The following is a 15,193-nucleotide window of genomic DNA, read 5'->3' as shown; positions in this document are numbered from 1 at the left end:
GCCCTGGGATTGAGTCCTGTGTCAGGCTCCCATGTCAGTGGGGAGCCTGCTTCTCCCTCTCCCTCTGCCTTCCAGTCGTGCTCGTTCTCTCTCTCTCACTCTCTATCTCAAATAAATAAATAAAATCTTAAGAAAGAAATCATAAGTATAGTATGTGTTCATTGTAGAAAAATTAGAAAATGGGGAAAATGACAGTTATAGTTCCCAAAGCCTAAACCACTATTATCATGTAGATTAGTTCAATTCTCTTGAATTGTATATGATCTGTCTCTCTCTGGATATAGATAAATGATGTGTCTATGTGTATGTATAAATATATACTGTGTATACATATATGTATGTGTTCATATAATATTAAATACCATTTAATATTATGAACACTTCTCCGTATCAGTAAAATTGCAGAGTGTGGTATTCAGTGACTATATAGCATTCTATTCTGAGATTATCCCTAAATTTATTTAAACATTTACTTAAACATTTAGGTTTTCTTTGACACATACACACGCGTATGTACATGTACCAATAATTTGCAGTGAACCACCCTTCTGAGAAATTTTGAGTGCATCTCCTATTTTCTTTGAAGAGTTGTAACCTCCACTGTAGTCTGTATCTTACAATTTGCCCTACAGAATTCATTTTACCTATCTTCCTAAGAAGAACCCCAGTATTATAGCCGGGCATTATTACCAGTGTTGGAGACTACATTTCCTATCCTCCCAAATCATTAGGTGTGGCCAAAGGACAAAGCTCTGGTTTATAAACTGTAGGCTGAAATTACACGGGAGAGTTAGAAGGGAGCAGGGTGGGCCTTTCCCTCCCCTTTCTTTTGCTGCTGCCTGTAATGTGTATTAGCAAGGGTGCCCATAGTCCTCTTGGAGTGTGAGGCAACTTGGAGTAGAAACAGTATGTAGTAGAGCAGAATGGTGGAAGGAACTTAGGTCCTCAATATTTGGAGCTGCCACATCAGTTTTTGATTGTCTATTTCTGGACATTTACATGGGGAGAATTCTATCCCTTTTTTCCCCTCTTGTTTAAATCATTATATTATTATAACTTAACATTTTTTGGCTTGGGAAGGATATGACCTAATCCCATCTGATAAAGGATATGATTGTTTAATACTGTATGTAGTAATGTAATAGGTTAACTATAAGGAAACATGCACTGTGTCATGGTAGATTCTGGATCTATGTTGCAAACAAAAATCTGCTTTAAGACTGGAGAGAGATTGGTACTGAAAGGAAAGTACTTTAAATGATACATAATTTCTGGATGTTTTTGTTAGCTATATTGCTGGAATTTTGTTTCTAAGTGCTTTTAATAATTATCACAAATATTATTTCAGAAAACACTTTGTAGCTTTTGGGCAAAAGCAAACAAAACCCCCTCTCCAAGCCCCAAAATCAAAACAACCCACAAAACTAACCACAAACCATTGAGGATTGTATATTGTATCTGAATAATCCCTTTAAAAATTCCCTATGAATTTTTAATATTAAATATCTTGGGTAGTCACTTTGACAAAGTCAGTTCATAAATGTGACTTTTAATATTCTTAGTAACTTTATTGGAAGAATTTTGATAAATGAAAAAATTTTTGTTACTGTAAACTTTTTTTTAGTATTCTAAGAAAGTTCATAACTTTAGTGAAAGAGTAAAGGATACACATTTAAAAATTTAAACTTTTTTTTGAGCAGTGTTAGGTTTACAGAAAAATTGAGTAGAAAGTGCAGAGTTCCCACATGCACCTTTCACGAATACACAATTTTTTCCCCCAGGGTGTTCCACTGCCCATAATGTTATACATATAACAAAAGACTTTACATCTCTGAACAAAATTTGTACTATTTTATAAAAAGAAAACCATACACAACTAAAAATCATTTTACTCTAACCTAAGGTTTTCCCATCCTCAGCTCTTTTAACATTTGAAGACAGATAATTCCTTTTGGGGGTCTCTTCTGTGCATTATAGATGTTTAGCAGCATCCCTGATCTCCACCCACCAGATGCCAATAATATTATCCACTTACGACAACCGAAAATGTATGGAAGCATTGCCAAATGTCTCTTGGGAGGCAAATTGTTCCCCAATTAAGAACCATTGCTCTAACCAATTTATGATATTTTAGGATTTGCTGTATTTCTTAGGTTGAGTTCAGAATTAAGGGGTCTATAGTTCAAGGAACCTTCACATAGAAGTTGTGAAGATAAAGTTAGAATCTTCCCTTACACTTGGGGACCATAGACAGTCTTCTCTTCAAATGTACTGTATTGTTTGAATTTATTTGTAATGTGGCAAAAACCCATTTTAGAGTTTCTTATTTCCTTGTGAAAGGTTTTCATAGTTTGGGATCTACTGTTTATGGATTTCAGGAGTACTATACTGTGGGTAGATACAAACTTTAAATGGCCAGCGATTTATGAGGTCAGTTGTGTTTGACTCTTTGTGGTGCTCTAATTAGATTGTCATTATATTCAAATTGTAACAGTTAAGTGATCTCATGTATTCTATCAAGGACTTTGAGCTTCTCAAATAGAGGATAGCATTAGATGTCAGCCAATCATTTTGTCCTTCAGAGTTTTTTCCTTTATATCTGAAATCCTGCCAATTGTAACAGCTTGTGTGTCAGTTCCAATAGAGGAAGCTAGCCTCTGTTAGCTTGTACTTAGTCCACTAAAGACTTCTAAAAACTTTATGTAGTTTACAAATAATAATGTCCACTTCCCATTGGTACCTTGTACAATTATAAAACCTTGTTCGCTAGTGATGAAATCTCATCTGTAATAATTAAGAATATTCTTATTGTTCTATCTCTGCAGAAAATTTCTAAAGACTTGGCGAAGATAGGAAAACTATCAGAAAGGCAGTGGCACCATTATCCTGTAAGTATTGCTTTGAAAAAGAAGTTTAAGAATATTTTAAGGGCGCCTGGGTGGCTCAGTGGGTTAAGCCTCTGCCTTCGACTCAGGTCATGATCTCAGGGTCCTGGGATCGAGGCCTGCATCGGGCTCTCTGCTCAGCAGGGAGCCTGCTTCCCCTCTCTGTCTCTGCTTACCTCTCTGCCTACTTGTGGCCTCTGTCTCTGTCAAATAAATAAATAAAATCTTTAAAAAAAAAAAAGAATATTTTAAGTATCTAGTTGTTTGGGGGAAAATATGTTAGGCAAAGATATTATATGTAAAATATAGAGCAAGATATATTATAATCATATTAATAATTTATAAAAACTAATCCAATGCAGTCCTTTAAAAATTGAGAATGTGTTCTTATGTATTGAGATGAGGATTTTACCAATAGCACTGAAAAATATTTCTAATTCTAACAAGGATTGATCTAGTTTATGTACATTTGCTTATTTAAAACTATCAGAATCCAGAAAATCATTGTAGTTTTGTAGGCTTGTGATTTGTTTGGGTGACTTATTGTTTAGGTTATTTTGCAGAATTATTTATTTGCTGATTTATTTATGTATTTCATTATTTATTTATTTGATTATTTAGTAAATTATTTATCTGATGAATTATTAATACATCTTCATGACATGCTTTAAATTATTTATAACTTAATTTTGAGTTTATTGCTTTTAGAGCCTGCATTGTTACTGACTAGTTTTGATTTTTTTCTTCACGGTTCTTTAAAATTAAAGTATTAGCTCTAAGGCAAAAATGTATTCATTGCAGTGCCCATGGATTTTTTTCTTCTTTTTTTTTTCCTTAGTAATTTATGGTAGAGGTGAAATTTTAGTTATGCTTTGTTTAGTTCTAAATTTACCTGTTTAGGGTTACTGATGATAGAATGTTTATGTGCCGTGTGTATACTCAGTGTAGAGTCACTTACAGATTAATGATATGGCCTATAGTGTGTAACTGAGATTGAACATGTAAACCTCAGTCCACATTATCCTTTGTATCTCTAAAGGGCAGATCTGCATTTCTTACTTGCTTTAGAATAACTGATAGTCTTATTACTTTATTTTAGAGGCAAATCTATTTTACTATTGGGATATTTTCAAGAAAGTTCAGAGAAATGAAGTCAAACTTAGATTTGGGTCCCTGAGATATAAATTTGACCGTTGTAGCCTTTATTTCTTAAAATTCTCATTATATGTGTATTTGGCAAATAGCATGATGTTGACATAGCTTTTTATATCAGTCATAGTGACATACTTATCATATCATATCCCTTATGGAAAGTTTTATACAACTTTATTTTAATGAACTAAAATAGACAAGGACTTTTATAAATGAAAGCTATAATTTCTCTGACTTTAGCTCATAATTTTCTTATGTAAAGTTTCTATTTTTAACCAAATAGAGTATTTCTTCTTTCGTCTGATCCTGTTTCATAAGGTAGTGCAGTTATTAGTGTTCTGTCATTGAATGGGTTTAATGAATAGGTTAAGTAGTTGTTTGGGTAAAAGAATGTCATATGCACAACTTAGTCTTCTGTGTTTGCTTGCAGTGAATTACCGTGTACTTTACAGTTTTAATATTTCAGAGAGAGGCAGCATTATACAATTCAAGTTAGATGCTGTTTTTAAATTTAATTTGATTGATTTAATTTATTTTTACATTTTTATTTTTTTGAGAGAGGGAGCGTGAGCAGAGGACAGGTGTGTAGTAAGAGAGGCCGAGGGAAAAGGAGAGAGACTCTTAAGCAGTCTCCTCACCCAGAATGGACCCTGATGCGAGGCTTGATTTCACGACCCTCAGATAATGGCCTGGGCTGAAATCAAGAGTTGGATGCTTAACTGACTGAGCCAGAAGGCACCCCAGGATGCCTTTGAAATATGGTAAAAATGGCTTCTGTAGACAGGTTTTACTATGGAATGTAAATTATGCATACACAAACACACACACATATTTCTTATTTTGAAATATTGAATATATGAATGTTTAATTGGAATATTGTTTTAGTGTCTTCATATGTTTGCCTTAAAGGAAGTGGTTTCATTTGATTTATATACATGGATTTAAAAATGTGTGTATTATACATATCTGTGATTTCTGTTTTGGAGATGAACAACCACAAATAGTGTCAGATATGGAATTTTATTTCAGAATGTGCTTCTGTATGCCAGTGTGGACTTCTTTTGAAGAAAAAGCTGCCTCTTCTCCAGTATTGAATAAGATCTTACTATGTTAGTTGTCACAATAATACACCCAGCCACACTATTAATATGCATTTGTGGGGTATTAACTGTGTTATCCAAGTGGTCTTCATTGGAAGATAAATATAATGTGCATGCACACACATATGCACACATATGGAAAAAATTCTCCTGACATCAAAACAGTTTTTTAGGACTTGTTTTTGGAAGGAGACATCAGTGGAGAGTTTCATAATAATAGCTAGCATTTACTGAGCACTTATTATGTGCAGGTACAGGGCTTATATGTTTTACATCAATTGTTTTTCTTCACAGTGAGATAAATACAGCTATTATCTTCATTTTATGAACGAGGAAACAGAAACTCGGAGATGTTAAGTAACTTGCTCATTGCCACATACATGGCAGTAAGTGATGGCGCTGGGATTAGGACTCACTGAGTGACTCTCAGGGGTCTTTCTTAGCCCATTACAGTTTTGCATGTATAGTTGGTATTCATCAGTATTGGGTGTTTTTTTTGTTTTTGAGAATGTAGTTCTTTATTTCTGATAGGTTTAACTTGCCAAATATAGTCACTTTGTGTTATACTTGGTCATCTTTTTTAAATAGTAGGCAGTACTTGAGCTTCTTGAATTTTCTGATTTGATTATTCTTGTAATCCCATGTAGTGGATCAGAATACATAAAAAGAATCTGTGCCTCAGGGAGTTGTATGGTTTGCCTGGTGGATGTCCACCACTCAGATCTTTGGACTCTTAAGTCCAAGGCCATTTCCAGGGCTCTGTTAGGTCAAGTCTGATTTCCTTATGAAAATAATGGTATTAGCAGGATTAGACACATATTGTTAAAAGAATGATTAAGAGTGTGATGCATGGGCTTTTATAGAAATGGCCACAAATGTACCATTAAATTAACCCTAAATATATAGAGTTTAATATACAGTTAACTATTTTAACATGTGTGTGAAAAGGATGAGAAAATAGCCAATTGTAATTTTAAACACTTAAATGTAATTATTTAAAAGATTCTATAGAGCCTCTGGGCGTAAGGAAAAATGTGAATTTGGTTTGAGGCTAAGAGAATGCTATTCTGTTTGCTACCTGAAGACAAAGAAAGTCCTTTATTATCCTGGGTCTGAAGCACATGAAAGACGTCAGAAAACAGATGAGCTAGGGTTAGTAGAGTTTGGGTGATGTTGATGTGAGTGCCATAGGTAGCTGCATTTGTATGAACAACAGGGTATGGATCAAAGTTTTTAAGTTAGAGTTTCCAAGTAATTAAGTAATTACATCATAAAATCCTCAAAATCTGTGTTTTAGGTAATATGAAATGCTGTAATAGCTAGGATGACCATATATCTTATCTTCCAATTCAGGACACAGTATTACTAGTGTGATAGTAATATCTCACATGCCTATTGAGTAATTCCTAATACCCTTATATAACCTGTACTTAAGAGGAATGTTCATTCATGTACAGTATCTGTAAAAATACTTGATTTTGTGATAAAACTGACTTCTTTTGCCAGTATTTATATGTTTTTGTTAGGCAACGAAGACGGTTTGTGGCTATGACTTTTATCAACTGTGACTGATGTTTCACAGCTTTTGGAGGCTATTTCCAAGAGGAAAGTAAAGAGGTTTTACTATGGGTTTGGCAAAGTTGCTCAGGGTATAATAGAGTGTTCTAAAACTTCTCTTCATATCATACATTACAGGATTGTCTGTGCTCATTTTGCCTTCTAAATCTTTTAATTGGTGGTATATTTAATGTTGTACTGAAAGCTAATCCTTTTTGTTCTGCCTTCCAAATTTATAATCTTATGTTGGATGATCCAGTGTTTCCTCCTGCCTCAAAAAAATCATGTTACATGTCATATGTATTGGTATGTTGGCAGTTTTGCTGAAATATTTTTTAAAAACAGCTGTTTTTCCTTGGTGAAATTTTGTATAGGAAGATAGGAATCTCTAGAAAAGGTTTTCGTAGTTTTCTTTTTAATTCCCTCTTAACACGTATTTATCTATAATGACATTGCATTATTAAAGTCATAGTTAGATTATTAAAGTTCCAGTTTATTTGCCTCCAGAGCATAGGTGATTTAAGTTGAACCAGGTAATCACACTGCCATATTTGTGTTTGTCTGCCCAGTAAAAAGAAAAAATTCTTGTGCAGTAATTCTTACTCATATATATGTATAAAATATCAGAACTCTTTTGTTCAGAAAGGCCTATTATGCCTGGTAACAAAGAAAGAGCTTCCTTACATTCTGCCTTGAGTTTGTCACAGTATAAAGTACTTCATAAAATACTGCTGTAGTTGTAAGAGTAGTAACATAACTTATGTATTGGCTCTGAGAGTGGCTCCTTTATAATTATGACAAGTGAAAGTACAGCCAAAGGTCACATTAAACACAAATTTCTTTCACACCTCGTCCATTTTGTGGATAGCATGTGAAGTACTGTGGGTCCCTGCACTGATATTTTAGGAGAACAACCCAAGGTTGTTCCTGTGGAAATGTTTCAAATACCTTTCTCCCTAACCTCCCATGCGGTTGCTAAATTTGGCATGAATGTATATTTGAATCCTGGACTAATTAAATAGAACCTTATTAAATTTAGAGTTTGCAAATAAAAAAGGGGACTCATACAGTAAGGATTTCTTGGGGCACTAAATAATAGTGACATATGAGTCTTTAATAATACTGAGTATTATAATGCAGTATCTTAGTGTTGATGTTGCTCAGTGAAACAGTGAACACCAAACAACATAGCAGCAACAAAAACAAAGTAAAATCCACACCAATGAAATTATGTGAGCATGGCATGCCTATACATACACAACTTATTGATTATATTCTATTTTTGACTTTGACTAAGTAAGAGTTGGAATATTAAAAAGATCATATATAGGAAAGCTATCAAAATTATATAAAGAGGATTTATATGTACGATCTAGAGTGGTTATCAAATCTCTTTAAGTCATCCTTTTTACACAATATCAAAAAATATAGGCCACAGAAAGGATGTCTGGAAGAGGATAAAATTGGCAAGTTAAAATTTTTTTTTTTTTGAAGATTTTATTTATTCATTTGACAGAGAGATCACAAGTAGGCAGAGAGGCAGGCAGAGAGAGAGGAGGAAGCAGGCTCCCTGCTGAGCAGAGAGCCCGATGCAGGGCTTGATTCCAGGACCCTGAGATCATGACCCGAGCTGAAGGCAGAGGCCTAACCCACTGAGCCACCCAGGTGCCCCAAGTTACAATTTTTTTTTTTGTATAATTTGTAAGCGTTTTATGTTTTTGAAACACTTTTTTTTCTATTGTTTTTTTCACTATAGTACGCTCTTTGCTATAAGACTTCTAGAGTAATGATTTCTAAATAAGAGCGTGCTGCCTCAAAAGGGGAATTTTGGAAATTATGCTTTTGTTTGTCACAATATTGTGGGAATGTTTTTGGCATTTAATGTATGTAGCTCAGGGATGCTATGTATCCTACAATGCATGGGGCAGTCTCAGACTGCAAAAGATGGTCCTGAGTACCGTGTACCTTCTCAACATCTGCTTGCTTAAAATTCTCTTAAAAGATAAAGTGGTAGTATTTTCATGTTTGATAATACTGACAACGTTTTGTAAGATGTTACATGAAGAATCTTACACTTGAGGGGAAGTTTGTGTGGAGGGGAAGCTTAAGGAGAGTAAAGAAATCCTCTCAAAATTCTGTGTAATTTACTTCACACATTCTTTCCACATCCTGATTTATATATAGCATTTCTAACTAGAAATTTAGGTGAAAAGCTTTCATTTCAGTAATGCAGTTTACTGGAGGCTCAGGGATACTGATGGCAAATATGTAACAAGGTATTTAAGACTTTTGTAACAACAAACTGAATTTTAAATTAATGGAACTCATTGAATTTTATTAGTTAATGAGGATTATTTAAAGGTATTTTATAATTGCAATCCTAAATATTAAAATTTCATTTTTTAGAATAATGATAGTAAATGTGTTGTTAAAATTAGATTTTAAAATTACGTATTTTTATGTTGTCTCGTGTTCAGTATTATCTGATACCATTCTAGGGGTTTATTATATAACTTCTCTGTAACTTCTTATAGTACATTTCTTTACATACTCTATATACTATTTTCTATTTTAGGAAAATATAGTCTAAAGTACTTTATTGTATTTTAAGTACTAGAGATTTAACGTATACATACCTTGACAATGTGGTGGTATGGTGGTATTACTGGGATATATTGTAATCACACTGTACCATGTCTTAGCACAGGCAATTGTTTGACACCACACTTAAAGATAAAACCCAGGTCAATTGCACTAACGTCATATTTCGTAATTTTTTCCATTTGAACAGTATGTAATTTGTCTTGGCGTTTTAATCTTTATTTCAGTTAAGCTTCTTTCTTTCTTTATCTTCACATTAAATTAATTTTTGTCTGTAATCACTTAACACTAATTTTTATTTTACAGTGCTCCTATACTGCTCCTTTTTAAATTTCTTGTACTTCTTATGGAGAATGATTTATTTTGTCTCTTAGATCTAAATTTATTTTTATATATAGATATATATAATATATAGCTGCAGATATGTGACTTTTTTATTCTCCCTTCTTAACTAGCTATGCTTAAGCATTTATTTAATGGAGTGAGTATTTTGATATAAATTACTTTCATTTTCATTAATATTATGATTAGGGAATTAATATTGGTTTTTAAAAAAGCATTCTGTGTGTAGTTAGATTTTATTATCTCTGAAGTTCATTTCACGACAGTACAGAGAACAAAAGGGGCATTGGATCTAGTGGGATTAAGCACCATTGTTGTAGAAATGTGTGCTTATTCCTCATAGCTCTTCCAACTACCAGATTAAATTGGAGCGTCTATCAAAACTCACAATTCATGTAGAATTAAATGCTTCAGCATTAAACACTCTTCTGGTTAGGAATATAGGGACTAACTCTGATTTCTTTGATATATTTGTAAGCGAAAATTAACTGCATAAGAAGTTTATGTAATAATGAAATTGAAAAAAGATTTTATTTTGTCCATAAGACACCCAGATAGAGTGGGCATAGCTTTTCACTTGAAATTTGAAAAATAACTAATGTTAATTAATCAGTTTGGGGGGATTCTGAAATTGTTGAGTGATATTAATTATTTAGAACCATCTTGAACTGTTATCTCTCAAAATCATCCTCTCTCTTCATAGAAACTATACTGTTACATTTTGCTATTGGTTTCTTAAATAAAATCTAATTACAAAATAATCCAGTTAAAGCCTTTTATGAGTGAAAATGTGTGTGTATGCATGCATTTTTTGTAAGATACATGGTTTTGTTTATCTTCAGAGTGATACTATTTATAACACATATGAGCATAACTTTAGAGATGGATGTGTATCAGTTTGGCAGTCGTTTACTGGTTTAATGTGGGGACTCATCTGAAGACTAACAGGCATTATCATGGGGTTTCCCTCCAGCCTCACAGGCATCTTTGCCTAGGCAAAGAGTACTTGCTTCTGATTGCTTCCTCTAGTATTGTTTACTGTGGTTACTGGTTTGTTTTTGTTTGTTTGTTTGTTTTTTGTTTGTTTGTTTGTTTTAGCTGATACTGCCATGTTCATTCATGCTATGAGGTACTGACATGATCTAGAAGGTCAAGGATTTGATACCCTTTGAGGTTGGGTAGCTTTGCTTTGGTCCTTATCTGTGATTGCAACTTGTTTTCTTCTTTCTGGCTTCACTTCCTTACTATATGCACATACATCTTAGGAAGGGTTAAAATGCCCTTATTTTACTCTCAGACTTGATTAATAGTTTGGTTGGGTATAGATTTTTAGGTTGTAGGTAATTTTCTTTTAGAATTTTGAAGGCTTTGTTTCACAGCATTCAGTGTTGCTTCTAAGAACTCCAGGTCTTTTTCCCCCTTACTGCATTGTTTTCTGCTGTGCATGACCTCTTTTTATTATTCTGAAAGCTTTTAGAATCTTTACCTCTGAATTTTTGTCATAGTGTGTCTTGGAATGGATTTTATTCATTGTTTATACTGGAACTTGAGAGGACCCTTTCATTCTGGAAGCAAGTGTTTTTCAGTTTGGGGAAGTTATCTTGAGTTAATTCATCCTTCAGTTTGTTAGTTCTTTTCTAGTTTTCTTATTTGGAGATTTGTCACCAGGTTAGTAGTGGTGGCATGTGTGAGGCTGAATGTTAATGGACTGTGGACGAAATGGTTTACTTGTCCTCACTATCTTTTTTTTCTTTTCTTTTTTTCCTTTTTAAGATTTATTTATTTGAGAGAAAGAGAGAGAGAGAGAGAGAGAGAGAGAGAGAGAGTGAGAGTACACATGGTGCATGGGGTGTGGAACAGAGGGAGAGGGAGAGAGAGAATCCCAAGCAGACTCCCCGCTGAACGTGGAGCTCCACATATCATGACCTGAACTGAAATGAAGAGTCAAATGTTAAACAAGCTGAGCCACCCAGGCGCCCCTCCTCAGTCTTTTATGATAAGTTCTCTGACGAGTTACTCTCCTTGATATGCTATTTTGCAAAAATTTGAGATCTCTTTGGGGTTTGGGAGGGAGAGGAAATTGGCTCATCTGCTTAATCTTTTTTGAATCAATCTTTTTATGTGCTGTTCGTTCCTTTCTTCTTTTCCTGGCTAACTTATCCTGCAAGATGCTGCTCTCAAAAGTTTTCTGACTTTTCAGTGCTATCACCTCACCTTCCACAAATCTTTGTAGAGCACTTACTGTACCGTGTTGTAATTATTAGTTTATTGCTTATATTTGTAATAAAAACAGTAGTTGTCCTAGTTCTACCAATATTTCTATACGAAATTAGTATTTCTTGAATGAAAACACGAACAAAATATAAGAAATGAGATGATAGACAGCAACAGTACAGTTTTATCACAAGAATTGTAGTTATTTCTTATTTTAATCCTATTGGATTATTAATGTTTGATAAATAAAAAAATAGAAATGGAGACTTCTAGTGAAATATTAACACTGTTAGTATCCTCTGGTAATCAAATTAATGCTTTATATTAAGGCTAAAGTACAAAGTAGTCATGAGAGTTTCAGTGTAAGGGAATATCTTTTTTAAGGCATTAAAAAAGGAATTAATTGATTAGGGATTAAGCTATAAGATATTAAAAAAAACAACTAGTGAAGAGTTGTATATAAGGGGAGTACAACAACATCATAGCAAAGAGACAAAAATGGAGAAACATTCTTGTTTTTTTGGTTAACATAGCATTCTAGTAACTCCAAATAATAAAATTAGAAATTTGAAGAAAACAAGATATATTTGTTTTGTGAAAAATTGCCATATCCATAGACAAAAGGAAAACATCTGAATTAGCACTTGATTTTGTTAAAAAGATCTTCTCTCTCTCTTAAATTCTAAGTTTCACCATCAGAATTACCTGTTATCTTTTTCTGGAATATTTTTCTTTGATCAAAATTTTGTTTTATTAATTTTAACTTTAATGGTAGGATATAAAGTTATAATTTAAATTGTTTGACTCATGACTCCTGTTTTCGTACAAGTTAAAATACGCCAATCAGGGGTATCTGGGTGGCTCATTCCGTTAAGCATCTTGATTTCAGCTCAGGTCATGATCTTAGGGTCCTGGAATTGAGCCCTGCTCAGTGGGGAGTCTGCTTGTTTTCTCCCTCTGACCCCCACCTCCTCGCCCAACCACATGTGAGCACGTGTTCTTTCTTTCTCTCAAATAAATAAATAGATAAATCTTTAAAAAGGAAAGTAAATCAATCAGGAAATGTGTACTGAGTACATAGAAGTCCCTGGTTGGTATGAAGGCAAGTTGAAGAGGTATTCACTTTTGAGAAGGTAAGCTTTCTTTCTTTTTCTTTTTTTTTTTTTTTTTAAGATTTTATTTATTTATTTGACAGACAGAGATCACAAGTAGGCAGAGAGGCAGGCAGAGAGAGGGAGGAAGCAGGCTCCCCGCTGAGCAGAGAGCCCGATGCGGGGCTTGATCTCAGGACCCTGAGATCATGACCTGAGCTGGAGACAGAGGCTTAACCCACTGAGCCACCCAGGCGCCCCGAGAAGGTAAGCTTTCTTAAGATGTTTACATGTAAGGAGTGGCAGGTACAAGTAGTTCAGTAGTATGAGAAATGTTTCAGAATTCTATATGGCTACCCAGATGGGATTTAGAGTAATTTAACTATTTTTAATAGAATGTTGACATATTCTTACATTATATCTTAGGCATGTTGTAATTTTTTAAAAAAATTTTATTTATTTATTTGACACAGAAAGACAGTGAGAGAGAGGAAACATAAATGGGGAGTGGGGCGGGAGACGGAGAAGCAGGCTTCCTGCTGAGCAGGGAGCTGGATGTGGAGCTTGATCCCAGGACCCTGGGATCATGACCTGAGCCAAAGGCAGACGCTTAATGACTGAGCCATGCAGGTGCCCCAGCATGTTGTATATAAAAGCAGTAAGGATTAATAACTTGATGAAGTTACTTAACTCATTTTTAATATTTATCTGTTTTAGTCCATTGACATGGTATCTTCAGGGCCTAGTCATTGTTCTCCACGAGTTTGTCAGCTAATTAGAAATGTTCTTAAAATTACATAGAATTATTCTTGGGATATTGTATTTTTAACCCATTTGTTCATATACATAAGTTCTATAAGATATATATTATACTATTACTATTATTAAATAATATGATCTATATTATGCTGTTTTCATATTCATGTACTATTGCAAGGTTTTTATAAAATCATTCAAGTCTCAGAAATTATTACACCAGAAATGGTAGGTAGTGATTTTTTTGCTGTAGATAATCTTTTGCTTCAAGAAGCATGGTTTGACTTGTTTTGTGTCCATGCATTTTTATTTAAATTCAGTATTCATGGTTCTTTGTTTTATGAATTTTTTCCCTCAGATGTGCCAGTTACACACATACACTGTCTACTACCCATCTACAATTTCTTCCATCTCCTTTTCTTATCTTTTATTTTGTATCCCACTTTACATGGTAGACGACACAGAATGCAGTACATACAAAAAATGTTATGAAAACTCAAATTAAGTGCAGAAAGATCTTATGGAGGAAAAAAATGTAATTATGTTATTGTGTAAACTTTACAGTGGTGTCTAGCAAGCTAGAACTGCTTAACAGATGTGATTGCTTCATTGTTTCAAATTTATGCCAATCAGAGTTGATAGGATTTGATCACACTGTAGTGGATTTATGAGATAAATTACAATATTGCATGACATACTTCAGATAGAAAACATCAATATAAGTTGAATATGATTTCTTGTGTAAGATAACAAGCCAGTAATTGTTTAAATCAGATGGTTTCTACTTTGAGAGAATATTTATTAGTTTTTGTGAAAATTAACAGTAACTTTGATATTTCTTCATGGCGACAAAAATGTGTATTAAACTTTTGGTGTACCAATGTGACTGTAAATGAGAGGCATCTTGTTTCTATTTAGTTATAGATGACCTGTCAAATTTCCAAAAGGCCTATAAAGAAATGGGGCTTGACTTAAAAGAAATTGGACTGCACAAAATTCTAACACAAGATAAAAAGCTTGTCATTGTGGTACTGACTTACTTAGAGTAAGGTTTCATTAGATAAGTCTAAAGGCTTACTAGGAATCAGTCAACTCCCTCCCTTCCTTCCTGCCTGCCTTCTTTCCTGCCTGCCTTCTTTCCTTCCTTCCTTCCAGGTAGAAGTTTAATACCTCACATAAACAAAGAAAATGAAAAAGAACATATTCATTAATGAAGTGGACATTTCCCCCATGGAAGTTAGAGCCAAGGAATGGGAATCAAGTTCTCAATCAAGCTTGTTAGTTCTAACAATAAATGATAGAGCCAGTTATTTAAAAACCCCTGCTAAGATGTTTCTAACTTTACTTAGGGAGTCTACCTGGTGCAGTCCCTCAGTTCAATTTTGAAATAAAAGCGTGGAGTCTCTTGAGAACTTGATTTGAAAATGTTACTAAGTCAAATCATTTGTGAAAAGAGGGTGGAATTTTTAGTTTCGTAAATGGGAACTTTAAAGTT

At 33.9% G+C, this 15,193-nt stretch overlaps 1 protein-coding gene across 2 annotated transcripts in view; it reads left to right on the top strand.

Annotated features, from left to right (window-relative positions):
- Window positions 1-15,193, top strand: part of TBC1D5 (TBC1 domain family member 5) — a 543,265-nt gene that overhangs the window by 48,513 nt on the left and 479,559 nt on the right. For both annotated transcript variants that reach the window (XM_080807878.1, XM_080807881.1), the window contains exon 2: window positions 2,826-2,888. The gene's annotated coding sequence lies outside the window, so the exon portion shown is untranslated. The remainder of the gene's footprint in view (window positions 1-2,825; window positions 2,889-15,193) is intronic.

This window comes from Martes martes (assembly GCF_963455335.1).
Source record: "Martes martes genome assembly, chromosome: 1".
In the NCBI taxonomy this organism is placed as follows: domain Eukaryota; kingdom Metazoa; phylum Chordata; class Mammalia; order Carnivora; family Mustelidae; genus Martes; species Martes martes.
Note: the sequence above shows the minus strand (reverse complement) of the source record. Positions and strands in the feature narration are given on the sequence as shown.